Source organism: Lygodium microphyllum, chromosome 19 (assembly GCF_053477565.2).
Source record: "Lygodium microphyllum isolate KBCC chromosome 19, Lygodium_microphyllum_v1.1.10, whole genome shotgun sequence".
In the NCBI taxonomy this organism is placed as follows: Eukaryota; Viridiplantae; Streptophyta; class Polypodiopsida; order Schizaeales; family Lygodiaceae; genus Lygodium; species Lygodium microphyllum.
Genome location: NC_141153.1, coordinates 37,457,006 through 37,484,765, shown reverse-complemented (window position 1 = coordinate 37,484,765; position 27,760 = coordinate 37,457,006).

Genomic DNA, 27,760 nt, shown 5'->3' with positions numbered 1-27,760 from the left:
CTCATGTGCATGCAAAACCATCTTTATATAATTGCTATCCTACCTAAACATATAGAAGAATTAGAAGTACTTTTGGTAAGCTTAATGCTGTTGAAAAATCCATCCATTCTTAGTTATTATGCCCTTAGGGCCTAGTTCTATCCATAGAATTCATTCTTAAGATTGCAAATCTTATTTTCTTGATCAACAACCTCAAATCTTGGTATTTGGGCCATGTATATCTCCTTTTGAGATGTCTATTTAAGAATGCAAATTTCACATCCATTTGAAGGTCTAGTCACTTCTTACAAGTAAGTAAGGCTAGTACTATGGTTATTCTAGTTGTAGGTGCAAATGTCTCCTAAAAATCAGGGTCTTATCTGTGTAGCCTTGTGTAACAAGTTGGGCCTTGTACTTTTCCAAAGACCCATTTGATTTATACTTGGTGTATCAATCACTTTTCTATATTTTGGTTGATCAACTAAGTTCCAAGTTTGGATTTGGAATGTGTTGTTATACTTTGATTGCACATAAAGTTTTCACATTGGATTATTCAAAGCCTCATCTAAACTTGTAGAATAAGGTTACTTGCATTATCTCAGCCATTGAGGCCATGTTGACAATGTGTTTAGAAGCCCTTCTTTGATTGATTATCTTCTTTGACCCTTGAAATCCATCAACAAGTGGCTTCTCAATTGTTGGGGTTGGATTCTTTTTATCAAAGAGTTGCTTTATCCATTTAGGAAATGGCCTCCCTTGTAGTTTCAAAGTAGGTTATGATCGAGTAACTTTATCATTTGAGAGCTCCTCCACTTTCTTCTTTATAAGAACTTTGTCATTTGGTGTAGCCATGGTGGGTTGCTTCTTTGCTTGATGATAATGGAGATGATTCTTTTACCTCCATTGCATGTGCTTGCTCCTTGAACACTGCATCATGCTTGGCGATCACTTTCTTAGATGCACAATCATATAATTTGATAAGCTTTGGGTTTCTAGTTGTACCCAAGAAAGATACATTCCTTGCCCTTGGCTTATAGCTTTTTGCATTTCTTATTTGGAATATGAACATACCATTCATATTCAAATGTTCTAAATTGTGCAATAGAAGGCTTTTTATCAAAGTGAGGCTTTGGAGGCATTTTTACCTTCAATGCCATATTGTAGCTTTGGTTAAAGATGTACAGTATTGTATTGACTAATGAATTAAGTAATCCTTTCCCCTTTAGCATACACCATGCCATCTTGATGATAGCATGGTTGTGTCCCTTCATAATGCCATTTTGCTGAAGGTGTGTGGGCTATTATGAGTTGACATTGATGTCATTCTTTCTCTAGTCAACACACTCATTAGAAGAAAACTCTCCTCCATCTTCATGATGTCTCATGGTCATCTTGGCATTGGCATTTGTTGAAGTAAGCTAGCTAGCTTGGTGTGGGGAGCTTTCACTAGTAGTGTCTAGTAGGACATGTTTGGACATAGTCTATAATCTCCTCCATCATGTTTGGCTAGAACAATTATTTCCTTAAGTTCTCTAGGTTCTTGCTTTGACCTTTGTGTCCCCATAGTTTAGCTCCACAATATTGGGGATATACAATCACTTTCCCACAAAAAGGAATCCATTCTTCCAGTGTATATACACCATGTGGTGTTTTCTTAGCTTTCACCTCTTCTATTAGGTTATTCATATTCTCTATTAATATTTGAAAAGAGAATGAGAGCCAAAGTACAAGGTACAATGAAAAACATGAAAGTACAAAGCAAAATGAATTGTTTATTCATGAAAGATGGGTGCTCTTGTATAGGCATATAACAAGATGGATTAGGGTTTCCTAAAGAGAGAAGGTTTGTTGGATAAAGTGGATTCACATAGTGCATTGGGCGTAGGGAGACCCTCCTTTATTGATCGGTACAAACCATATGATAAAATATATTAGGCTAGGTAGTGTGTGGCTCTTGTGCAACCTCCAAAGTACATCACGTGTTTATGATTCTAACACCCCCTTTCAAACTCATGATTGTAAGTAGCTTTGTGCTTTGTGCATGACCATCTCATAACAACTTGGTCACCATGACTTACCCGGGACATGTCCACCCCCTTAATCAGCTTTGAGGCACATTGGCTTGTCTACTCAAGATGATCATAGGCATTCTTTGCTTGATCACCCGTGGCTCAGAGATTTTACGGGACTTGGGCTTTAGTCGTAACCTTTAAACTTATTGGAACCATTTTTCCCATTGGAAGTCATGCTTGTAGACTTAGACAACTAAGATGTTACACAATATAGTAGCATGAACAATACTCTGTTTAGAAACACATGATAGAAGTAATAATATGAACTAAGGATAGAGCTAAGGCAAAAGAGTATGAGCAGCAAAACTATAAAAATAGTGTCATGAGGAGTATATTGACATATATGTATTCTTTTGGGCAGCAATATGGTAGTAAACACTCAACTCAAAGTTGGCTTAATGGTAGCCATTCATTAACAATGGATGTAGGAAATAACATTGTTAGAATCTTGGTAGGTTCCATTATTATGCAGCTCATTAGCTCATATTAGCACCAAATAAAGTAGTATTGATGACAATTATGATAGAGTAGCTCATGGAGATGATTACCAGTATTAATGATGCTTGCAATCAATGTGATTTGAAGTAGTTTACATGGAGAGCATAGATCTTCTATTAGTTGTAGATCAAAGAGATTATCCTCAACCTCAATGATGCATAAAGCCATAGTGAATAGTAGTAACCAACATTACTAGTAGATCTTTAGGACAAAGAAGTTGATAACTTGTCATTCCTTAGATTTGAATTGTTAAATTAGAAAAATGGACCACGATGAGTAGTTGCTTATGTGGACCAGATGTAGATATGATTAGTCAAGTATATGCTTTCCTTCTTATAGAGTAGCTACCTGTAAAGAGCTTATAGTAATGATGATAGCAGATATGTCAAAAATAGTAGATCTATCCAATAGTAGCAATGTTAAATTGTCAAGGGCTTAGCAAGGTAGATTCATCCTTGATTTCAGGTAATAGAGAACATGAAGAATGTTCTTCCATAACAAGCATGGACAATAGCAACATGATTTACAACAAACTTCGGCATGACCTTTCAGTAGATGGTGCCTTAGTAGCAATTGGTTTTCAGCTAAACGCATGGTGCTTTCTAGCCACATCATGATTGCAATTCATAATAACATCATGCCTTGAACTTCAATAATGAATAGGATCAAGCATACTCAACACTATGATGTGCTCAATGAGCACCATTGAGTTGAGATAATGGAGCAGCACTTGACTTCACCTATTTTTTCACCACTAGTGGTAGTGAGAGCTTCAACAGTAGATCTGACGGACAATAGATCTTGTCAAAGAAGAGAATAATAGTAATCAAGAAGAGGTAGGCAACTTAGGAGCTCAAGGATCCATACCTATCATTGCTCTAGATACCATGTTAATATTTGAAAAGAGAATGGGAGAGAAAGTACACAAGTACAATAAATAGCACAAACATACCAATTTCCTAAAGATATAAGGTTTGGTGTTCACATAGTGTAGTTGGGTGTAGGGAGACTCTCCCTTTATTGATGGGTACAAACCATAGGATAAAATAAAATAAACTAGGTAGTGTGTGCCTCTTGTGCAACCTCCAAAGTACATCGTGTATTTGTGATTTTATCATCATGGTCATGCTCTAGGCCCACCTTCATTAACTCTAGGAAGTTGTTTTTGGCTACACTCATTTCTTTCAAATCTACTTTCCGACTCAGTGCATCTGTTGTCTTGTTTGTAGGACTTGTGGCTTATGTTTGATCTCCATGTTGAATTCCGCTAGGAAGTCTAGCCATGTGGCTTGTTTGGTGGACAACTTGGGTTGGGATTGGAAGTATTTGAGAGAGATGTTGTCCATGAAGATGATTGTGTGTTTGTCCTGTACATAGTGCTTCCACTTTCCAAGGCAATAGAATAATACTAGCATCTCTTGCTCATGGGTACTCCATCTAGTTTCTGTGACTATGAATTTCTTGGGTTCATAGGCTATGTGGTGACCATATTGCATCAACACTTCCTTGATGCCATAATCAAATGTTTTTGTTGAGATCTCAAAGGGCTTGGTGAAGTCTCGCACTTTGAGTACGAGGGTCTAGCTCATACACTCCTTCGTCAAGTCAAAGGCTACTTGTTGATCACTCCCCCATGTGAAATTTCATTCTCCAAATGACAACTACACATTTGGATTAAATTAATCCAAAAAGATAGTAGTAGTATGTCAATTGAGTAAAAATTGATTTGAAAATATTGCAAATTTTGAGCAAACATTAGGGGTTTTCACTCAACTCCATAGCCAAGTTTACTTATTTCTTAGGAGCATTTATACTCCACACACAAATATCCAAGGTTGTTGAGTTGACCCAAATGCATATATGCTTATGTTCTAATTGAATCTACAACGCCTTATTCAAAATTTTATCATCTGCACAATCTCGGTTTTCATTGCTTTCCTCTGTCATTGACATGGTGCTTTCTATATCTAAATGAATGGAGATCATCTGTGTTGCAATAGCAAACATCAATACGAAAAACCATGAAAATTAAGACTTACATTTTTCTATAGTCTATCTAAGTATGTGCATATATTAATTTACACTACAACGTATATATGGATTGGGTCCTTGAATGTAGAGGATGGTAAAAGCTTCTTAGCATTGGATCCATATTCTAATCCTATAATATGTGTCATGTGTAGAAGAAGACATGCACTTCTTGATAAAGAATGGTTGCGTGTGAGGTTTTAAATTGCATTGAAAGACTTCAACTCTTTACTACTATCTACAAGTGTGGGATTGGATCTTCATGTGGAACATTACCTAAGAGGGTAAAACCCACATATTGTTAGGTCCATCTCCCAATCCAATAATAACTATCATGTGCACAAGAAGACTAATACTTTCCCATAGGGAGTGGTTGCATGTGAGGTTTTCAATTTTAGGTATCCATGCAATTGAATGACTTTCACTCTTTAGCACTATCCTTGCCAAGAATTTATTAATCATTTATCACCATGCAACCATTCTTTTTCTGCACTCAACTCCCCTCATTCAAAAAGGAAATAGCATCTCAAGTAAGTGGGCAATGATGTGTACTCCAACTTCTTAGTCCCTACCAATGTCTCTCCTCATCTCCTCTACTTTCATTGCTTCTATCTAATTTGCATATGCTCACAAGAAAAACCCCTCTTCCCAAACTATGAGCACCAACAATCATCAATAGTCCTAGCTCTATTGTTTCACATCTCCATCTTGTGATGCAACAATCCTACGAGCATTTCACAAAAGCCTATGTCAGATTTGAGCATTGTAAGTGATAGACCACAAGGGAAAGAGTTGAAGGATAGAAGTCTAAATACACCCTATTCATTTACATTTTAAATTTAATAAATGGTTCATTATTGTGGGTATAATTTGTGGAGCTCTATCTCTCTACATTCTTCTCCTTCATTCTCCTCCATAGCTTGAGCTTGGGTGAGATTGAGCTTATTTCTATGTGAGAAATTAATCTAGAGTTTGAGCTTGCAAGGAAGATTCTCATCCTCCCTTGAGCTCTCTTTCTCATTCTTTTATATTGTTTTGTCATGGGAGTGTAGTGAGTGGATTGAGGATTGTGTGTCAAATACAACCCATAGGTGTGTGCATCAATGATTGTGAAACTCTTGAAGTTCCTCTCCAATAGAGTGGACCATAATGATAGAGATCTACATTGGGTTTGGCATTTGATCTTGAGTAATATCTTTGCATCCTTTCATTATTGGTTGGGAGTGAAGTAGGCAAGGAGAGAGTGAGAAGTAGAGAAACCTAAGTAAGGGGCACGCCAACTAGTGATAATATAAATGTTGGAGGCCAATTGAATTCCCACCTCTCAATTACTTGCCTATGCTCCAAGTGTCAATGTTGTAAGGCCTCCAATCATGGATTAGATGGTTATTAGATGGCTTATGTTGACTTGACTATTGAGTCAAGTGGAAAGAGTTAATGAAAGTAATGCATCTACTCCATGGGGTCTAGGGCTAGCCCAACTAGGAGGTCCTCGGGGGACCAATGGCTCCTAGCAAGGGTTCAAGGACAAGAATATTCCTTGGACTTATCATATGTCATACATGTGGATCATGGCCAAATGGTTAATTGAACTATGTGAATGGTAAGTCGAGAGAAATTACCCATGTATGTTTATGACTAGTCAACCTACCATACTTTGTGTGTGTGTGTGTGCGTGCGTGTGTGCATGCGTGCATGTGTACATAATGCTACCTTCCAACGCATTATAGGTACTAAGCACTCACACATTCTACACTATGTGTCCTCCATTTAGCATCTATCTTGATAAAGGGCAAAGCTTGTAACAGCACATGGATGGATAGAACCTTCAACCACTATCAATTGCATTAGTTTGGTATAATAGATAATTGTTTTCTCTCACCTATCATCTCTTATACTTGTGATTCTTGTTATCTTTTAGTGTGTCATGTTTTTCCTCATGGTATCAAAGCATTGAACACTCTGAGTCCTTGAATTTTTATTTTCACAAAAAGGATTAAGAGTGATGCCTAGTGACAATAATAATAGTGAACGTAGTGGCAATGTCGTTGCACCAATACAATCCTACAACTTCATCCACCTACCTTCATAGAAGGAAAACATGAAGAAACAAACTCTACTTGTGGAAGTTTAAGATTGTGTCATTTGCAGACACTAGCCAGCTTAATAGGAAAAGTTGTGGTTAAGATCTCCATGTCCTAGTGTGGCAGACATTGACCATCTTGATAGAAAAGGTTGTGTTAAGATCCCGTTAATGGGTGGAGTCCTATATTGGTAGACACTGACCAACTTGATAGAATGAGCTATGTTAAGACTTGGGAATGAGTTGATAAAAACCGCACTTAGATTGTTGAGGACAACAATCCATTGTGTGGGGGTGAGTGCAAGGGCTTTGTAGGTATACCATGGCATTGCCTACAAAAACACCTATATAGGGAGTAGTAATGACTTTGATCCCTACTTTGTTTTTATTCTATGTGTGATTTCCTATGCCTAGTGGTGAACCCTCATATGTGTGGTGTCATGAGGGTGTATTCCTGGAATGTGCCTATACACCTTTTCTTTTATTGAATAATACAAGAGTATACCTTACTCTCACATATTGTGTTACCTTTTTGTGCCATGTTGAGTGAGTGATTGAGTATAAAAATCACAAGAGGGAGGGTGTAATGCTTATAATAAACTGTCTTATTGAAAAAGTTAAAAAGCAGGAGGTAGGAAAGAGATAGTGTGAAGATCCATTGGGATGAGGGGGATATGAGAGGATATGTGAAGAAAAGGAAGTTGCTCGATGGAGAGGGAAAGAGCCAAGAGTCTAAGAGCAAAGAAGGAGAAGAAAATCACCATCCACCACATCAAAACCACCATCGCCATCAATTCCACCAATTCCCCTTCATCTCCCATCACCTCCTCATAAAGTTGATTCTCCTTTCCTAATCAGTATCTCATTTAATCCACAATCCCTTCATTCCCCCTACCATAAAAATCATCCCTCTTTCCATTCAAAATATGGTGGCATGTTTGTTGTTCATTCAGCTCATTAAAACCATTTAGGCACCCTTTATAATCAAAGGCTTATTTAAAAAGAGTTTTAAATCTTAGTTCTTATGCATTGAGCTTGATGGCTTGAATTTTGTGTGCGGAATGCTACAGATTGGGGGAAAACAACGTAGATGCTAAACAATAGTGTATGGCTAATATCATTCTCTTCGATTGCTGGGATTAAAATAAATTTTGTTTGTGTAGGCGAGAAAGTTGATGAGATTTGTTTGAATAATTTGTATGTTTGATGTTTAAATTAGTGAAGTGTGGTAATGACAAATTTTTTAATTCTTTAAATGAATTAGTCTTTTAATTACTAAGTCAACAACTTTGCAATCATTATGTAATAGGTAAGTGGACTGGAATTGCAAGATTTAAGGGTTAAAATATACATGTTGTTGGACATTAGCAACATATGATTTGAGTGATTTCTATGTGTAATATATAATGGTGGAGAAACCTAAAAAGGAATCAAAATATGATTTGAATGATTTCTATGTGTAATATATAATGGTGGAGAAAACTAAAAATGAATCAAAATAGTGAAACACATTGAACACTTGATCTGACTATTTTATAAGGCTAGACTTGTGGTTAAATGCTATGCTCATCATTATGGCATTGCCTATGAGGAGAGTTTTAGTCTAATGGCCAAGATGCCTACCATTTGCATAATGGTTGCATTGGCTCTAGTCAAAAGGTAGAATATATAGAGAATGGATGCAAAAAATGCATTCTTGAATGGAGAGTTTATTGAAGACATCTACGTGCAAGGCATTTTATTTGCAGGCCTGTTTCTTTTTCAATCATAGCTTTAAGAGTTTTGAAATGCCCAGAAACTTCACTTTTCTTTTTCATAAAATACACCCAAAATTTTCTGCTATAGTCATCATAAAAGTGACAAAATAATGATAGCCTCCAAGAGATGCAGCTTTAGTAGTCCACACATCAGAGTGGATTAATTCCAATGGCTTCTCACTCTCTTGAACATGTCTAGGAAATGGTTTCCTTGCCTGTTTTCCAAACTTTGACAGGCTTCACATACCTTATGCATTTCTGCAACCTTGAATTTAGGCAATCCTGCAACAATATTTTGGGCCTGCATTGATTTAAGTTGCTGTATATTAACATGACCATGATGTGAGGATTACAAGTATTCACACAGGGTATGCAAATTATGTAAGGCAATCTATGGTAAGTTGAAACAATTGCCAAGAGCAAGTAGTTGGGATTTCATGCATATCCATCATCCTCTTACCTATTTGCATGAGTCATATGGAGTGATAAGGTCTTGATTATTCTATATATATTGTGATGATAAACTCATTTTTAATGCAATAATGAGAATCTTATTACTCATGTCAAGGGTCAATTGCAATAAGAATTTGAGATTAAGGATCTTGGAGTGCTCAAATGATTTCTTGGTATTGAGGTGTTGAAAGAAGGATATAATGCATGGATGCTACAAAGACAACATGCATTAGATATGCTAGCAAAGTATGGTATGACATCATGTAAAACCATGAGCACATCACTTGATTTATTCAAACACAAAGTTATCAATACATGAGTGTGAGATAGAGGAACCGAATATGTATGTGTGTATGGTAGGAAGTCTCATTTACCTTACCATTATATGCTTAGTTGTATATGCTTTGGACCAAGAGAGCTATATTTTTCACTTCAGATTGTTAGGATCAACACTGGATGCGAGAGGTTTCTCTATAAGGACTTGTAGGCTAGGAGATGCCAAGGTGCCAAGGGGGCTCTGACTGTAATTCCTTGGGTGTTGTAGGATTGGCCTATCCCCTACAAGCCTGAGTAGATCTCCTAGAAGCCCCAATGCTAGCTATGGGTGGACTTGCTAGTTTTATTTTGGCCTTCGATTGGAGTTGAGACACAGAGTAAAATAATTATTGAAATAAAAATTGAGTAAATATATTTTCTTCTTTAAAATATTGTATTTTTGTCCATACCTAATTTATGTGAAGGAACATTGTTTTAAAATGTAAATTAAGAAAGTTGGTTGCTATATATCAAATTAAATCATGCTAGAATAATTTGGAAACTAAAGAAAACCCTAGAGGAAAGTGGGTGGCTAGATCCTTGACGGGGCTTGCCAAAGGCATGGTGGTCTCGGTTTACTAAAATATTTCCATAATCGATAGATTAGGTAAGTCTAGGAAAAGTCAAACACTGACTATACTAGTGTGTCGTATTTATAACCCAACTAGTGCCATTTTAGTAAGTTGGAGTTGAGACTTTGTCCTATAGGTAGAGGGGTTGCTGGCATCATTCCTCCTCATTTTACACTCTCTTTGAATCAAGTGTGACAATGGTTCGGTTCGGCTTGAGGGATGATATCAATGTAGTCACCTCATAAGCTAATATTAGATGGCTAATAGGAGACCATATTATTTTAAATTAGACTCCTAATTTTAGGTTGATCCTTGTTGGGATGATATCAATGTAGTCACCTCATAAGCTAATGTTAGATGGCTAATAGGAGACCATAGTATTTTAAATTAGACTCCTAATTTTAGGTTGATCCTCATTGGGTTGAGGCAAAGCTTCCCTTGCATGTAGACTCAAGTAGCTCAAGATTACAATTGTTCAACTATTCTAATGCGTTCTGAATGGTAGTAGTCTTGATTACTTCTTGATGGGTTACTAAAATACATGCTATCAATGTTTGTTAGGTAGGCACATTTCACTTGGTATCAAAGCAAAAGATTAAGCATTATTTGCAATATTATAAAGATTAGACCTTAATAAAATTGGGAAGAAATTCTCACGATTTATTCTATCACTAATATCTAATGAAATTTTTGCTAGAATGATAAATCTTGTAATCATTTTCTTATGTTTTGATCTATGTTTACAGTAGCTGTGCACTCTTGCGACTTTGGATGGAGAGATCAGCCTATGCATATTCTACACCCTCACTTTATCATCCTTCCTCATTGTATTGATAAAGGCGATGGATGAGTAATGAAGTGCATTGCTTCATTGAGTTTCATGATACCCATCTTATGGTACCATTGATGTATTTGACCTTCATGAGCGAATCCTATAGTAGAACCCTATCCATGATGTAATGCCTCTGGCTATCGATAAATAACTTGAATAAAATATGTTTTATTTCTCTTCAACATGTGCAAAAATTATATTTGTAAAAGAAAATCTTAAGTTGATACATGGAGAAATTTTACAAATGAGTTCTTATGTATTTACACTACCAGGATATTCCACCTATCATTAATCCTATTGAGCTGCAAGATAAAAAATCCCTTCTTAAGAAAATCAAATCTCTAGAATTTGATGGGAAATGAAAATATGTGGAAGTTTGGATAGAGTTTACTGAAAGACTGTTTTCGAGCTACAAGGACAAGTATCCCTAATTAGGCCATGTTGGCCAAGCTAAAGCTAATAGGGGAAGTGTGCCTTTGGTGAAAAAGTGGTCTAGAGGTATTGGAGTCTTAGAATCCGTTGCCACATGGAAATTCATAAAAGAAGCTACGTGTGGGATTATCTTCCGCCTTTCTATCATGCCTCCAAGATGAATGAGTTCTTCAAGCTTCAAGTCTAGCTAGGGTTGAGCCTAGAAGTGTATTTGCAACCCATCAAAAGTATGCTCTGACTATGGATATCACCCAAAAAGTGCCCTACTGAGGCTTCAATTCTCCTTTGGATACTCAACTCAAAGCCATACACACTCCATAGATCTGCAAGATGTTGTGATAAGAGCAAAGCTACTTAGCCTTTAAGAACAATCAGGAAACTCTAGTTATTGAGGTTAAGGTTTGTCCAACAAGGTACCTCGCGTACTTATAAAGAGGGTGCAAGGGCATAACAGTGCGATGCAAAGAAGAAGGAAAAAGACAATATAGTTGGTACCTTTATTTCTACAAATAAAAAAAATGATGCCCAAAGATATTTCCATTGCAAAGTGGATCGCTACAAAAGAGAGTGCCCTAAACTAAACCAACCAACTTGACAAGGATAGTTCAGTGGTCAAAACAGAGGGGCAAGAGGAAGGGGAAGAGCCACCATAGTTTTCTGCTATACAGAAGAGGAAGAGAACTTAGAGCCCTTAATGGAGGATGAAATGGAAAGAGGAATGATTCATGCTACTCTTGAAAAGAAGGGACCTAATCGTCAGTTCTTCTCGGTGATTCAGACACCAATTAACTATCACATTGAACCCTTCCAAGTCTTGATAGATTGCAAAAAGTACTCATACTTTTATTTCCCTAAAGTATACACAAAAATTAGGCATAGAAATTACACTTCAAGCACGTAAACTACTGGTAGAACAAGGGTAGAACTAACTAATGGAAAATCTCAAGGTATTTGGCTAGATTGCATTGCTCAACAATCTTCCTGGCCACATCCTTAGTTGCCACAAGTTCTTCTAGGCTATGTACACTTTGGTATCGTAATTGGTTGAAAACGTACATCTGTGTGGTTAAGTGATATTTGTTCCATTGTTCCTTGAAAAATAATAGCCTTGCCATTTGGATTTCATAGCTCACAATGAGTTCTTTTTGAAGAATAATTTTTGCTTAAAAAGCCAAGTGGTTAAAAGAAAACATTATCAAATAGTGAAATGTATAAGTCAAGGAATAAAAAATTTTCATATCAATCCATCCATGCATTCCACACACAGACTTCATGAAGAAATTTTCACTAAATGAAAACTCAATTCATCCTTCTCTTTGAAGTTCAATCATATTTTGATTCATATTCACTTTTCACATTACTTCACCTTTCACCTTACTCCCCCTCCTTCTTTGAGAACGATGGGAATCCTTCCTAGAATTAAAGAATGAATGGGTAAGGGCATTTGGTACACTCTTGGTATGATCTAGTGTTTCAAGAGCCAATCATAGAAGTTTAGGTTATACTCCAATGTAGCATGGCAATCCATGTCTTGTGGGCAAATGCCCATATGTGTGATATAGGTCAATACATCAGTCAAGAGATCACTTGAGTTCATTTTGATAGCAATATGAAAGGATCCTATCTAAGTATGAATTCAACTTGACATTGTCTTCTAATGGTCCGTTTCATGTCATGGCTAGTACTCTAAACGAAGTTGGAGACACATAAGTGGGGTCATATTTGGAAGTCTTGATGACACGTCTTTGGTCTACATTGGTCATGATTTGACAACACTCTTGTTCCCATTGGATGGGGAGAGTATACTATTTTCTTAGAAAATTGGATTTGAATTTAGCTATATTTTCCAACTCATCAAGTTCATTGGATAACAATCAAACTCTACTTTTCTTAAAGGACGTGATTAGTCGTTGGTCTAAGACTTGTTCTCGAGGGATTTTAGTGGTAATCAACTCTTCTACAATCATGGGAGTTTTTGTAAATATGAATTCAAACTCCTCCCAAAGAACAAGGCAAAGAGCATACATCATTAGTTGTTTGTTCGTCAAGCATGTCTAGGTCTAAGTGCTCATAGTTTCTAGTAAACAACATGAAAGTTGAGTCCAATCGTCTAATACACATCACTAAGTTATCTTCCTTGTTCATGGCCATATCAGATGTCAATTTGAGAATGGATCGGCATTGATAAGATGGTTTAAGGTTATGGGTGGTCAGTGACTAGATTGCTTAGCTATGGTCATCTCTGTTATGAGGTGGTCATTGGAGTGTTTGTTATCTGCCGCCTATGATTGAGCTTGTGATTCAAGGATGTGGGGTTCTCTGTTTGTGTAGTGGGTGGTACACTAGAGGTATTAAGGCAATGCATATCAGATGTCAATTCAAGAATGGATTAGCATTGATAAGATGGTTTAAGGTTATGGGTGGTCAGGGCTAGATTGATTAGCTATGGTTGCCTTTGCTATGAGGTGGTCATTGGAGTGTTTGTTATCTGCTACCTGTGATTAAGCTTGTGATTCAAGGATGTGGGCTTCTCTATTTGTGTGTTGGTGGTACACTAGAGGTATTAAGGCAAGGCCTATCAGTAATGGGTTTGATTTTTGGATGATAGACCCATTGAGTGTTTATGGGTTGAGCATCTTTTTGGTCGCTCTAGTTTTTACCACTTGGTGCCTTACCAATACGTGTATGTTGGTTGGGCGGTTGTGATGGATGGGCAAGTGTGTCATTTGTGGATTTACATAACCACACCAAGGTGCCATCATAGAAGCCTTGGGCATGTAATAGGGCTTTTGGTACCCATCATGGTTTGGTCATTTTCCTATTCATGTAATGCCAGCCTTTTCTTTTAGGTATGGTGTATGGGACATGAGAGCTATGAGATCTTGCGGATGTGCCCTTGGTAGGCTACAATTTATGTTTGGGAATCCACTTGGTTATTTGGATTACATCTTTGGTCGGGGGTTCTAAGTGTTGCAAGTATTTCATATGCTAAGTGTCTGTGGTGTGCGAGCTCACTATCCCCTTCCTTAGGATTGACACTGGATTTAACTACCAATGGCATCGTTGGCAAAACCACATTACCCTTATTGAAACCCATGGCTATCCTAATATTGCTTATGGCAAGGTGAATGCATTGAGAGTCATAGTCAACGTTGCAAACGAGTTTGTTCTTTGAAAGCATGACCCAAAAGTGATTCCTTGCCAACATCTTTTTTGTTAGGCAATATATAAAAGATGATTGGGAGGTTCTCAATCTCGATAAAAACCAATACCTTTTACACTTTCCTAGTCGATTGTAATATCCTTCCGCATGACCATTGGACCCTCATTGGCCAATCCCAACTGCACTCTACTAGTGCCAAACTCAACCTATTTGCGGGACAGCCTTACCCACTACTGGGGAAATACAAAACAACAGTCTTTATCGAGTCTAAAATCCTACCTATGATCTTCTATGTGATGCTTAACACTAAGTCTGCTGGTAAGGAATCACTACTAGGATATGCATTCACAAAAAAGGCACACTACAATGTCGGGTATGACTCCCAATGCATTCATCTCACCATTGACAATGTTTTGATATAGTCATGATTTTGAGCAAGGGCTGTACGGATCCATCGTAGCCTATAGTGCCGCTAGTAGAGGAACCAAGTGCAAGATCTAAGGAGGGAGGTCGTAACTTGTCTCACCTTGCCAAGACAAACTGTTCCCCACACCTAAAGGAGCCAGGACCCAAGTCATATGTGAGGATATTGTTATCAACTCCCTAGTTGATTAATGCATCAAAGGTATAAGCCTTTTGGGCGGTTATGGTTATGGGCAAGTAGACTAGTTTTATTGTTTCTTCATCCTTGTTCTCTATGCTTGCGATAGTTATTGCCACTTTAGCATTCATACATGGTGTTATCATTGGAGGCTCGTGCAGCGGGTGTGATGGAGGGTAGTACTTCTTAATGTGATTGCCATTGAAAAAGCTTGCATCCTCTTCTTCTAGGGTTTCAAGCTCCACATTGCCTGTCCTAATAATGTTATGGACTTTGAAAGGTCCCAAACCCTGAATTTCATCTTTTATTTGTGACTCTTTATAGAGTACAATAACACCAAGTCTCCTTTTTCAAAGTTGCATTGTTTGACATGCTTGTCAAACCAACTCTTGCATCATGCCTGCTCACAAATTAGGACATGGGTTGTAATGAGCCAGGTTTCAAATAGGCATTCTAGTTCTACTAGGCAATCTGTCCATGCTTCCTTGGCCATCCCATCTCTCTTGGATTGTTATAAAAATCTTAGAACGAAGAACTCAAGTAGTAAGATTGCTTTAGTTCCATAGGTCAACTTGAATGGTGTTTGTTCTCCTACGGCCATTTTTTAGGTCATCTTGTAAACCCATAATGCTACCATTAGCTTATTGTCCCAGTCACTACGTGATGCAAAGACCACCTTGGTTAGAACAGTCACTAGGATTTTATTTGTGGCTTCATCTTGACCATTGGCTTGAGGGTAATATAGTAAGGACTTTTCATGGATTCTCAAGAAGATAAATAACAAGTAGACAATCACTTCATTTTGATGAAGTGTGTGCCTTGATCACTAATAATTCTATGGGACATTCGAACAGTGAGATCACTTACTCCCAAAGAAATTTGGCAGTGGTCCTAGTGTCATTTTTTCGTATTGCCCGAGCTCAACTCACTTGATGGATAGTATATGGTGGCTATGATTATGTATCTCACTTGTGACTATTGTGTTACGAGGATGATTGGACCAATGAAATCAATCCTCCATTTTTCAAATGGTTGGCATGCTATCACTGGGGTCAACTCCATCTTATCCATGCAAATAGGGACTTTGGTTCGTTGGCACTCATCACAATGCCTCACAAACTTAGCTACATCACGGAATAGTGTAGGCCACTACAATTGAGATTGGAGCATCTTACATGGTGTAGTATCTCCATTGAAGTATCCGCTAGAAATTCCACCATGACTTCTACAAGCACATCATGCATCTCATGCTCACAAATGCATCTTCTCAATAGTCCATCTTGTCCTAATCGATAGAGTTGGCCAACAATCAATTGATAGGGTTGAATCTTTAGAATGAGACATTTTAGCCTAGCCTTCTCAATCAGACATTCAAGTAATCCATATTCTAATATGTGGACTATGTCATTTACCCAATAAGGTGTAAGGTTTTCTCTAAAAAAAAATATCTTTTAGTGGACATTCCAAATAGGTGTGCATTGGATAGGTCATCTACAATGCATTGTCCAACTACTTCTCTTGTGGTTATGCAAAACATATGGTATGCCATGTAACGTTGTTTTCCCTTGCTTACTACCATAGAGAAATCAAATTCTAATAGCAAAATTAACCATCAAGCAATGCATCCTATTGCACATGGTTTGTTTACAAGATAAAGCAATGCTTGATGATTAACAAAGAAAGTAAAGGGTGTAGCTAGAAGGTAATGTTGAAATTTCTTAATAACAAACACCATAGCTAGCACTTTGCTCTCTATTGTGGAGTAGTTCATTTCCATTCAATGAGTTATTTACTTGCAAAGCTCATTGGGTAATCTAAGTTATGCTCTCCAAGTTGGCACAAAACTACTCTCATGGTAAACTTTGATGTATCAATGTGCACATGGAAAGTAATAGACTAATCTGGGGCTTGTAGAATAGGCATGGTTGTTAGAGCCTTTTTTAATTCTTCATAAGCATGTTGGTACTCCTCAACCCACTCAAATATAATCAATAACTTGTAAAGTAGTCATGCAATGAGTGAATAATTCAACACGAGCTGTCAATAGTATCCCCTATGGTTGAGGAAGCATTGAAACCCCTTATAGTTGCTTAATGGTGGTAAATCGACAATCATTCTTATCTTTGAAAAGTCGGTAGCAATGTTGTTTCTCAAGACCACATGTCCTAGGATACATCTATGCTTTACTCAGAACTGGCATTTTAAGGGGTTCAGTGATGAGAGACCATATTGTCTATACTATTCAAAGATTATGCGGAGTTTTTCTAGGTGCTCCTCCCAACTGGAATGAACACATAGATCATCAATAAGTACTTCTAGTCACTTTTTGAGCATGTCGTTGAAAATAACACATATAAGATGCTGAAAGATAACATGTGTATTAGTCGGCCTAGATGCCATGATCATGTAGGCAAACACACCCTATTCTATTGCAAACATCATTTTATGCATGTCATCTGGGTGCACTTGTAGTTGGTTATAGCCAGAGAAGCCATCCAAGAAACTATAGAGGCTTCCTTTCCTACCACTCTCAAGCATGTACTCAGTATACTATAATGGATAATTGTCTCTCTTTGTCGCTGCATTGACCTTTTTGTAATTTAGGCACACTTGAATCTTTCCATTCTTATTTAGGACAATTACTATGGGTGATACCCAATCTGTGTGCTCAATCTCATAAATGAATCCCAGCATTCAACAACTTGTCTATTTCCTCCTTCACAACATGAGCATGCTTTGGATTCAATGAGTATGGTCTTTGTTTGACTAGTGTTTTGTTGGGGGTCATAGGAATGTTGTGAGTCACAATACTCGGATCGATTCCTTTCAACTTTTCTAAGGACCAATCCAATACATCTACATACTCTTGTAAGATATTAATGAGATTGGCCTCCTCTTGGCTCAGTTGAATCATCGGCTATGTACATGGGTCGAGGCTTGTCCCCTTCCCTTGCCAAGTTGACTTCCTTAACTTTAGCAAATTCTTCAATGGATTCACTAACCTATCATGCTCATTTGGCTCCTACTAACACCACTATGTGGTCTTCCTTCTTTATACTTAATGAAGTGTTTAGGTAAGTCATGTGGTTTCTTTTTTCATTCAGCTTCTAAGAACTTGGAGTGTTTTCTTCTCTCTTTCTTGAGCCTCTTGCACCTTAGATGGACCGAGAGGTCCCCTTTGATTCGTTTGGTCTTAGGTAGTCATGGGATTTCCTGATCACTCTCAGATCTGACTTCTAACTCAGATTTGAACTCATAGCCTTCACTAGAAGAAGGAGTTTTCCCTGTGGTTGTAGCTCCAAGACTAATTTCACTTTAAGTAGTGGTGTGGCATCTAATTGAATTAATACATCTTGATCATAGTCCACTATGTCCATGTGCTCTAACTAGGTATGATCACAATTTATCTTGATGAATCCTCTTTCCACTCTAAAATCACTAGCCTCTCAAGGTTTAGAGTCTGCTCTTATCTTCTCAATCACTCGTCCATTTGTGTCATACTCTATGGTCTCAGCTTCTTCCTCACTTTCCTCACCATTGGAATAGCAGTCTTCATACTCATTATCTGAATCCTTATACTTAGATTGTTCATTATTCCCATGATTTCTGTTCGTAGGACTATTCTCATCTGCAATGAGGGCCCAGTTCTACAACAAATTTAGGTCATGTACCTTATTCCATTACCACTCCGGATTCTCTATGAGATTCTTAATAGGTTTGCAGTTTGCAACTGGGTTACCAACTAGCTCTCTCTTTAGGTACTTATGAATTCTATGGAGTTCAAGTTTATTCGTTGATACATGGTAGGTGATAGGCATTAGTCAGTTGATGGAACTCCTAGCCACCATGCAAAGAGGTATTGATGATGTAGCGTCATTCTTAGGTAACTCAAAAGCTGTGAATTCATTGGGTTTACTAGCTTCTTCTACAGCTTTTTCCTATAGTCATCCTCATCACATCTAAAAATGGCAAGTCAATGGTTACCAATAAATGCATCCAATCACTCTCATCCTCAGGGCAAGGAATATATGTAGTTAAGGACCATCTTCACAACTTCCTTGTGAGTCACACTTTAGTATTGTAGAGATAGCATCAAGGTCAACTGGTGAGGTTTTTCAAGTGTCCATCTCCACTTGAACAGCTTCTAGTCTATTGCCCAATAATATCATGCCATTATCCCAATCCTCTATCACTCGAGCATTTCTTATCCATGGCCTACCTCTAACAAGAAATCGTAGTCCACTCCCTTCATGACAATGAAGTTAACTAAGAATTGGATTTTTTCTATCTTTAGGGGCCAATTTTTTAGCAATCTAAATTGTCTAACTTTCATTCCAGTTGCTACTATAACATTAAACCGTGTAGTTTCCAGTGGTGAGTTTTCCCAAGCTTGTAGAATTGCGTAGCTAAGCACACTAACTCCTGCTCTTATGTCCAATATTTCTTTCCGTGTGGCATCACCTACTAATGCAACAATAGGTAAGACTGTGTGCATTTCTTTGCCCTCCCAAAAGACATTCACTTGTAGAGATTTAGACAATAGGTTTACGGTTAAGCTTGGTATATGCGTCTCTATATCATGGTCCAACAAGTCAATTGCTCCATATCCGTCAGGTCTTTCTACCCACTTCTTCGACACTTGCCATAGCATGGGGTTTTACCTAAGCATTTCTCCTAATGGAAAGGTTACAAGAGTTGATATCAATGTCATGAGCAAATTGCCAACCTTTTCCTTTTCCTCTAACTCAAGGCCTTTCTACCAATGCTCTTGGGTAGTTCGTATGTCCATGGCATCTAGATTTTGCTTGTGTGGTGCTACATTGGGTGTTGATGTGCCACTTAATCTCAAATGCATAGGGGAGACTAGTGGACTCATTTTAGAGAGCTCATTAATCTCATCCTCCATGATAGGCTTTAAATCCAATAGGTGCTCTTGAGCTTCTTTCACCCACTCTTTGACTTTGTCTACAACTTCTAATTGGTGTTTTGGGTCAGGGTGTTCTCCAACCTTGGCACTTTCCTTTTCCACTATCTTAGGAGCATATGATTCTACCCCCATATCCGTAACATGTTTCCCTTTGGTCAGTGTGGTAGCACTATTAGTTTTGAGTGTTATCTTGGTGTCCATTCTCTTCCTTCTCCTCCTCTAGCTCTTCTTTCCATCAGATGTTGCATCTAAGTTTCTAGCTCTAGGTAATGAGATACAAGCCCACATTGTTTGAGCTCAGGTTGTCATGACATTTAGTGGGGTTGGTGTGGCTTTTATCAATCATCAAGTGTTTTGACACTAAAGAGTCCAAATGATACTGATGGCACAATTACCATAGTAGTGGAGGGTTTCTATATAGGGCAATCAATGTACAAATGTGTAACTCCACACTCTAGACATCTCAAGTTAGCACCTTATCCTTGTTTTCTTACTCCTCTTTAGGAGGGCACTGAGATGAAATGTGCCTTGGATGTCCACAAGTCCAACATGCTAGTGGCTCTTAGTTCGAAACCCCTCCTAGACCTCTACCTCTTTCCCTGCCTAAAGCCATAAATGGCATTGGTCTGAAGTCCATTAATATAGGATTACCCTCCTCATCATAGGAGACATAGGGGTTAAAATCTCACTCTCAAGTTCACATATGTTTCATCCTCTAGTGCCTCCTATACAAAGTGTATTGAAGCATTGCTCGGTGGATGGATTACTATGGGTCCAAGTGCCCTAGGGATTCCTATGGGTTTGATGTCAATCCTAGGGGTAGCAAGCTTCAAGTCATTGGGCATTGGTAGAGCTAATGGAGCTCCTCTTCCAAAGTTGGGCTATCTATTCCCTGGATAGTAGGGCTAAGTATAGGCCTATGGGTATGGGAGCCTTATTATTGGTAATCGACAATGCATCGCATCATGTCCAAATCTACCGCAATTAGCACAAGGCTGTGATCTAGGGTCGCGACATTCAGCTGGAAGATGGTTCCCACCACAATGCACACATTGCACATGGGGTCACATTGGCCTTCTTAACATCTCTTATATCTTGGCCAACTCAAACTTCAAGTGAGCAATCCCTTGGTTTTAGTCAACTTTTTTCCCTTATCTTGCATGCTATGACTTGATCACTCACTAAGGATTGCGGTTCTTTCAATGTTCCTAGATATTGTGTTCTCTTGTGGTGTGTCTTTTAAGCTTCTCTCTCTCAGCAAGTCATCCATGTGTATTGCCTCTTCAAAGACCCTAGATAACACATCCCTTTTTAGGTTTGAGTTACTAGATAAGGCCTTACAGAGTTCTTATTTTTAGATTCCATTAATAAACACGATGAAGACTGCTCTCTCATAGGGTTGCTCCATCGTGTTGGAATCCTCTTGTAGAGACTTCTCACGTGAGTGAAAGTCTCAAATTTTCTCCTTATCTTTTTGACTGACATTCATCAACCTAACAATGAGGTTATCTAAGTATTCGCCTTCAAAAAATCTCTTAATGAAACTATCCTTTAGGATATTGAAGTTGTTGCACTTAGTAGTGTTGCCTAGGCTAGTAAACCAAGTTTGTCCTTTGTCTCCTAGGCAAAGTCCAAAAGCTTGTGCACATTGAGCAAGTTCCATGATGTTGTTTGCCTCACACTCCTCCTCAAACTACTCAACAAAGCTACAAGGATTGTTACTTGCTTGATACTTCTTAAGTTGCTTTGCAACTATATGTATCTCGGTCTAGCTTCTAGCATTTGAGGTGATTCCCAATCCAACTAGAAAAGAAGTTGCTAGGGCTACTCTACTTTACTCTGCGGTAGTGTTATTTAGTAGTCGCTTCATAAGAAGCTCACTCAATGTAAGATCTTATTCTAATGCTCTCTCCCTATCGACATTTTCTCATGCTCTGTTTCTACCTGCGATGGCTAGGACTCATTGGATCTCATTGAGCTATATCTCCTAGCATTGCCTCTAAGCACATTGCTCCTGCTTGTAACTAGCTATGTGCTGCAAGGCAATTCTTCCTAGCCTCCTCTCCTCCTTGAGATCAAATATGATTTCGTCTATGGATATCCCATGGTGTGCATTTTTTTTAACAGTCATATCGTGATATGAGTTGTTGTATGTCGACTAGAAAATCTCCTAGGTCAAGGTCTTGGTTGTTTGTGTTCGTGCCTCGCACCTACCATGTTGGTGGTTTCTTGAACCACTAAGGTGTTAATGAGGGTGATTAGGTTGGCTAAGGATGCATCTCTAATTGTCATTCATTCCTTTCTTCTCTCAATTATCAGGTATTTTGAGGTTGTTCACTTCTCAATGTTGGGTTTCTTAGTTTGTTTTCATGGTCCCAGGGGTTCTACAAGTCCTACTAGTGGGTTTATTTCTTATATTAATTCCCCTTTAGTGTGTTCCTTGTTAATTAAATCACTTTGCAAGTTCACACTTACTCACACACTTGGATGGTGCAATGCAAGGTGAGCTATGCACAATCAAGCATTCAACTTTTCTCATGCACCTAAGGGCCTATAATGCAATGTGCAATCTTCAATGAAATCATTCATAGATACACACCTTGCCAATCAATTTCATACAATTGCAGCTATTTTATGTGAGTTTCCATCACACCTAGCAATCAATTTTGATCCTTTATGGCATCCGGATGGGTGGTCTGTTGAAGCAATCAAATAGTCTCTCTATTGGGAAGTAAACTACAAGTGACCGACTGATTTGCTCAATTATTGGGCTTGTTAGGGTGAATTCCAGTGTTGATCAGCTCTATGGTCACACTTGCAGCACTAGGATCTAGCTAGGGTCGCCTAATAGTTAGCTCACTGTTAACCTCAGCACAAGAAGAAAGTGAAAAAAGTGGAAAATCACAAGTCGGGAGCTAAAAGAGGTGGCCCAAAAGGAAATTGGACACAATGGAAGAAGTAAGAAGGGAAACAACCAAAAGACCAAGGGCAGCCTCAAAAGCTAAGTCAAAAGGAAAAAGTGCATTTTTAAATGTAAGGTGCCCCTAAAACTTTTTGTAAAAGGATGCCAAAAATCTGTGGCACGAAGTGATTTTCATTCCCACGATTTACGTACCAATGGAATCAAATGCAATCCACAGGCATCCCATTCCCAGAATTGGACACTTGGACGCCTTGGGGTCATCCGATTCACAGAACCAAATGGCCTACAATCAGACTAGACCAAAATTAGACATCAGACCACTACCAGGCGTTCAATCTCCTAAAGATCAGACACTCCAATCTAACCTTGTTTGATTTTCAGAATTCGACATACTCAATTTGGACCAGCAGACCTGTTTGATTGAACATACCCTGTCCGATCCCCAGAATTGGACATTTTAGAATGGGACACAAAAATCAGACCATACAGAATCGAACACTGTAGAATCAGACTCTACATAATTGGACCAGATTTTGATACATCAAATTTGACAAAATTAGCACATCCAAAATGACAGAGAATACAACCATTATAGGGAAATTCATCGAAAGCCTTGCATGCAAATTTAACCCTAGTAATCACAGCAAATGGCCATGCACAGTGCTGACACTCATATCAGCATATTCAACACACTTAGAGCCATCTTAGGCTAACCAACAGACCCCATTTGACCCTCAACAAGCTGAACCACATAGCACAAACCCTAGAGACCAGAGGAAGCAGCCAGGAATCGAGCCTAGAGTCCCATTAGGTCAAGTACATAGACAAGAGTGCAAGTGGCAAAGAGCTTGACCTAGGTGGTTTCCTGACAAAAATCCAATGGCTAGTCACCAATTATGACCTACAGTCCCGGACAGACCACCATGGTAGGACGTGAATACATACTATTAACACAAACATAATAATGTTATCACACATTTATACTAAAACACATACACACATTAATTAATAACACACTTAAAACATGCAGATCTTAAAGAGGAGAGGAGACTAGTGTGGGAAGCTTTGCAAGGCATAGTGACCTACAATCAAGAATAGCAAGCTCGGAGCTTGTGACAGAACATAGAAATTTGCGAGATTCAACAAGTGCTAGCCCTAACAAGTAGAAATAGGATAGGACCTGATGCAGAAAGGGAAAGAGTGCTGAAAGATGATCTCATGTTGAGTGAGCTTCTTATGAAACGAATGCTAGACAACTGGTCAATAGAGTAGAGCGCACCTGCAATGGAAACCTCATTGTTTGTTGCAGGTTTAGGAGTCAACTAGGGCTCTAAGAGCTAATCAAGAATCCATGTCGTGGTTAAGTAGCTAGACAAGTACCAGCTGAACAATGATCCATTTAGCTTTGTAGAGCAGTTCAAGCAATTCTGTGAGGCCAATGGCCTCATTGATTTGACTCAGTGCTCTCAAGCCTTCGGTCTATGCTTAGGAGATAAGGGTAGGACCTGGTACATGAGTCTAGACACTACTAAGCGGATTGACTTCAACACCTCAAGAGTCTCTTCATTAAGAGATTCTTCGAGCCTAGGTACTTTGATAACCTTCTAGTGCAGTTGTGATAAACATCAAGCAAAAAGACAAGGAGGACATAAGAGACTACGTCACCCACATGCGGAGTCTCTTCAAGAGGATCCCAACCATTGAATGACCCACCAAAAGAGTGGTCTCCATAGTCTTTATCAATGGGATAAGAAGTGAGGAACACCATGGTAGGCAATTCAAGCTTGCAGCGAGATGTCCTAGCTAGGTTCTTTGATGAACCAATTAGAGTGGACGACTAGCTCAAAGAGAGAAGCTTCAAGAGCTCGACCTGAGAGGAGACAAATGCTAGAAACTTTGAGAGAGTTTCAACATCAAGTGAAAGATCAAGCCCAAGTACTCAAGATAAAGGGAAGGGCACAGATGCAAGTCAAAAGTTAGTGGAGATGAAGACAGAGCTAGCCAAATTACAAGAAATGATGAGACAACCAACACACCCTCGTGTCCAATGCATATATTATGGTGAAAACTACCATCTGGCTGAGTGTCAAGACCCGAGGTCCTGACCTTGCGCCAACTGCAGTAGGTTCGATCACAATGTCATGCACTGCACTACCAAGGAGACTCCCATACTCACAACCATATGGACAGCCTTATCTAGCGAATAGGCCGCAAAATTTTTTTGGGAGGGGAGTCCCATTGGCTCTCCCAACACTTAATGACGCCAAACTAGCCATTGCTAGGATGGAGATAAACCCCACAAGCATACCTAGACCACCTGGACCCTACGTAACCCATCCACCGAGAAACACTCTAGTCCACTATGTGGAGGAGCTAAATGACAAAGAGCCTTATGTGCACCCCTATGTATCATATGACGATGAAGAGGGCAATGCAATCCTTATGGATTACTGACCTATACCGATGATGGCGTTAGGTAGAGGCAGAGGCTTTGGAGAGTAGACCCAAGAACCAATCTCATATTGGACTTGTGGATACCCAGGACATATCTCCTCACGTTGCCCCAAACGGGAGTAGGCTAATCGAAAAGGCCGATCTTAGACGCCTAAAGTGTGGAATCACACATATGTTTGTCCAATGCCCTAGATGAAGATCACCCTCTAGTGTGGCAAATGAGCCATCTGTACCATTGGGGTTGTTTGGAGTTGAGACATTTAACAAAGAGGACACACCCATCCCATTGCATATCATGACCCACACGCAGACAAAGTAGGCCGGCATATCATTGCTAGGGCCCAGCAACTTAGATGCAACCTCAATTAGAAAAAAAAAGCCATATGCGAAGGAGAAAGAGAGCTGACACTAAGGTCACACTAAAAATCAAGAGTGCCATGACACTACCTACTGGAAAAAAGGTGACAGGCGCGAAATCAGAGACGTCGGATCCAAAGACAACCAAGAAGGAAAGTGCAAAGGTCAAGGAGTACCCCAACCCAAAGCGCCAACTCGAAGCCATCAAAAAGGTCAAAGAGTGGGTGAAAAAAGCCTAAGAGCACCTAAAGGATGATGAACCCATATTGGAAGATGAGATTGATGATCTCTCAAGCATAAGCACACCAGTCTCACATCCATGACCAAAGTCAAGAGATGCGACTGTACCACAAGCAATGCCACTTAAACAAAGCCTACACACTATGGCCCAGCAAACCAATCACGGCCATTGGCCAAGAAACATAGAATTAGGAGAGAGGCAAGCAGCCAATGACCTCCTCATCACCATGCTAGTGACCACCCCGGTGACTCTAAGCCTAGGAGATCTGCTTAGGCAGCATCCGACAATGTGGCAAGAATTGAAGCAGTGGGTTGAAGGACCAATAGAGTAAGGGGCAACTTATCTACACGATCATGATGTGGTAACTTAGATACCCAGTCTGACACTGCATTTTGTGCCCAAGTCGGTGCACATCAATGCTTTTTGGGAAGGTACCAAAAGGCATGTAATCTTACTAGTCCTCGCTTTGGGAGACTCCACGAGAAAGGGAATTGTAGATACATGAGCAAGAGATAGTTTGCTAAGTCATGCAATACTCTAGGACTGGGATAACCTGCCTGTTGAGAATGGTAGGTTCAATGTTACCCTAGCCAATGGAATGAAAGTGCGACCATTTGGAGTGCTAAAGAACTAGCCCTTGAAGATCGTAGGGATCCAATTCTCTATTGACTTTATAATCATGAAGGGAGTGGACTATGACATCCTGTTAGGCCGGCCCTAGATGTGTAATGCACAGGTCATAGAAGACTAGGGCAATAGTTTGATCTTCTTAAGAAATCAAACAGAGGTAATAAGAGTAGAGATGGATACATGGAAGACCATATAAGTTGACCTAGATGCCATCTCCACCATGCTGAAGGGTAACACGCATATTAGGAAATCTTACAGGCCACTGACCAAATATATCCCTTGTCCCAAGCCATTCTCAGATAGTGAGGAGTGCGAGCAAGCTACTAAGACAGTTGATAAGCTTGGAGACGCACCCTCTGTGCTAATCTGCATGATGGTCATAAGCTCGCAAAGACAACCCAACCTTGTCAAGGTATGAGTGGCCACTATCACCAAAATTGAAGATGAAGATGAGGAAGTGGTGGCACCGGCCTACCTATGCTTAATAGACTGACCAAGAGACTCACGTATTTGATGCACTCATTGATGGTCATAAGCTCGCAAAGACAACCCAACCTTGTCAAGGTATGAGTGGCCACTATCACCAAAATTAAAGATGAAGATGAGGAAGTGGTGGCACCGGCCTACCTATGAAGATGAGGAAGTGGTGGCACTGGCCTACCTATGCTTAATAGACTGACCAAAAGATGCACGTATTTGATGCACTCATTGATGAGGGAGCTGACTGTAACATCACGATGCACAATCATTGGACTCTCATTGGTTAACCCCAACTGTAGCTTGATGATAAGCTCAATCCATTTGGAGGACGATCCTAGTCACTGCTAGGAAAATGCAAAATAACGGTCTCTATCGAGACTGAAAGCCTACCTATGATATTCTATGTGATGCCTAACACTAAGACTGCCGGTAAGAAATCATTGTTGGGACACGCATTCAAGAAACAAGCACACTGCAAGGTCAACTATGACTCACAGCGCATTCACCTTGCCATTGGCAATGTTAGGATAGTAACCACTTTCAGCAAGGGCAACTCAACTCCATCACAACCTACCAAGCCACCAATATAGTTACCCACTATTGAGCCTAAGAAGGGAGATCGTGACTTGCCACAACCCGCCACACCTCAATCCCAACAAACCGCAAAAATCAGAGCCAAGGCCTAGGAACCATAGCTCAATTGGATGCCTAAGCACAGAGGCCCACCTCCTAGAAGCAAGCACACACAACCTTGCAACGCAAAAAAATCACATCCAAGAGCTAGAAGGCCGCAGAATAGGTGATGCAAGCGAAGATGAATGGTCAAGTGGCAATGGGTTCCCAAAACCTTATTGCAAGTGCAACACTACTACAAGAGTAACATGTGGATTTGGATACCTAAAGCTAGAATCGCCAAGGATCCTACTTTGAGACCACTCCCAAACTTAACCACACAAAGCCACG